Below are 2,924 nucleotides of genomic sequence, written 5' to 3' on the forward strand. Positions count from 1 at the left end.
CAAACCGGCCATCCCTATATAGGATCCGAACCCGTGGCCTTGGTGTTCTCAGCACCACACTTTACCGAGTGAGCCACGGGCCGGCCTATCCAGTATCTTTTCAAGTATTGCTTTTCTCTTATTTTCTCTCTCCTTTCCTTCCAGGACTGCAATTAACTACACGCTGGACTTTCTGTTTGCTTTAGTTTCTCTTTTATGGTTTCATTCTTTTTTTTTTTCCTCTGTGCTACGTTCTGAATATCTTTTTGGCTAATTTCCTCTTCAGCTGTGTCTAATCTGATTTTATACTCATCTATTTAGTTTGTAATTTGCATGATTTTACTTTTAAGTTTTAAAATTTCTATTTGGTGTTTTTTGTTTGTTTTTGTCAAATTTGCCCAGACGTTTTTACAGTTTTACAGCCAAAATTTCCTAATCTGTCTTTTATCTCCTTGTTCATGATAAGCATAGCTATTTTGAAAACTGTGCTATATAACCCCAATATTTTGAGTCCTTTATGTTTTTGTTTCTATTGTATCCTTTTTTCCTGCTGTTTCTCATTTATATTGTCTATTCACATGCTTTAGTATCTTTGAATGTGCATGGGGCATTTTATTTGAAAAATTGTTTCAGAAATAGTTTGAGAACTTGGAGAAATATTACCTCTCTCCAGAGAGGACAGTTATTTCTCCTTGCTTGGGGATTCTCTTAATCTAGATTTACCCCACAGCACTGAGACTTTTCCTGGACAACTAGGTGACTGGAAAACTATATAAGGACTATTTTATTTCAATTTTCCTTTTCTCTTAGGGAAGCCCTTTGTGGTCATAGTCCAAAATTATAGGATATTTATCGGAGAGATTTATCATTGGTGGGCTCTGATGAAACTTGTCTCCTTAATTGGTGATGGTTCTGGGGTGGTCAAACAATGGGCCCCAAAGATATCCATAGCCTAATCCCTGGAACCTGTGAATATGTTACCTTATGTGGCAAAAGGGACTTTGCNACACTGCTGGTTTGAAGATAGAGGAATAGGCCACAAGCCAAGCATTGGGTAACTATAATTAAAAACAAAAATCTGCCACCTCCCCAAATCTCCACCAAAGTAGAAGAAAAAGAAAACTATTTTGTTACTGAGTAAGCATTAAACCAGAATGTAATGCATATCACTGGCAATCTGCTAAGGAGATTACAAAGACAGAAAAATGTCTCGCCCTTTTATACAGCCAGGCAGATGCACACATACATGTTTTCAAAATAAATAGTAAGTCCTCAAGCAAGAGGGCTCGATAGCACCTGTAAAGACAGACACTTAATCTGACTTTTAAGCAGAAAAAGGACACCTGATTCTTTTCAGGGGCAATGATTCAGAGTACTTCTTTCCCTCCCCAAATACTTAAGAAGAAAGAAAACACTGTTGTCAAAGACCTTTCAAAGATACCATGAATACATTTTGTTTACAGACTTCGTGACACACAATTTATCCTAAATTCAGCTGGTAATTGGGGTAACCATCTGTGTTAGCTAATTGGTTTTATCCAAAGGAAAATTAAACTCATGTTTTTATGACAGGAGGTAGTTCTAACTTGGAGTGAGCATCCTCTGAAGTTAGGCTCCTACCCTCCCACAGAGTCTGGGAGATTGGGGTGCTGAGTCCCTGGATATTTACATTTCAAAGAGATGACTCCCAGGTCTTTAAGAAAGACATTCCTGGGTTGTAAAGCAGGCGAGAGGCTTATTCAGCTTTTAAAATTTATCATATCTCAGAGAGGCAGAGACAGAATTTACACGCTTTCCAAAGTAAATGTTCTAAAAAAGGAAAGAGAAGTCTCTTCCCTTATTTTATTTTTTGGCTGCTGGCTGGTATGGGAATCTGAACCCTTGACCTTGGTGTTATAACACCACACTCTAACCGACTGAGCTCACCAGCCAGCCTCTCCTCCCTTATTTTCAACAGAGAGAACTGAGCCTCCTTCTCCTTCTTTCTTATTTTTAATTTGTATTTGCCTTTTCACTGGTAATGTAGCAGCCTCCTCAAAGAATGCAAGTTGGAAAAGGTAAAGAAACGTATTATCTCCTAGAGTGTCAAGGAGAAATGCTGCTGATATCTTGATTTCAGCTCAGTGAAACCAATTTTGGACTTTCGATCTCCAGAACTGTGAGATAATACAGTTGTTTTAAATTTATTTATTTGTTATTGTTATTTTTTTACACTCTAAGATGTTGTGGAGCAGTTGGGGGGAGAGGAAGAGGGGAAGGTGGAAGGAAATAGCGTGGCAGGAGTAGGAGGGAGGGGGCGCTTGGTTGAGGTCCATGGCGCCCCCCTCATTTGGGCAGGGGAGACCAGGGGGGTTCTAGTGGTGGCTGGGTGGTCATCACTGAGCTGGTTGCGGATTTCAGGGCAGGGTGTGGTTGAGGCCATTGGCACCCCAGCATTCCAGCTCAGGAGCCTGGGGAGCTTACTGATGCAGCTCAGTGGAATACAGTTGTTTTAAGTTGTTTAAGTTGCGTTCTTTTAAGCCATGAAGTTTGTGGCACTTTGTTACATAAGCAATAAGAAACTAAAATACTAATTAATATAATCCTTACTACGTTATAAGAAAAGACATACTATGTATGCACAATAGATTACTATTATAGCTGGCTTCCATGTGAGAATCACTTCTGAAACATATCTAAAACATTTGTGATTGCTAGCTTTTTCATCACTTACTCTATCCACTGAACTAGATTACAGAGTTCTGGGTGAAGTACATTTGATTTACTAATTGGTGTGTTAAAACTTTATGACATGATTATTTATTATAAATAGGAATTAGTTCCAACCATGTCGCCTCTCTTCCATTCCTCATGGAGACCTGCCATGAGCCATCCTGCTATAGGGAATGGCATGGGAGCCTGAGTGATACCCCTTGTTCTGCAGGCTACAAGGGGGTTCCATGTGT

This window comes from Galeopterus variegatus, unplaced genomic scaffold (assembly GCF_000696425.1).
Source record: "Galeopterus variegatus unplaced genomic scaffold, G_variegatus-3.0.2 Scaffold1912, whole genome shotgun sequence".
NCBI classification, from domain to species: Eukaryota; Metazoa; Chordata; class Mammalia; order Dermoptera; family Cynocephalidae; genus Galeopterus; species Galeopterus variegatus.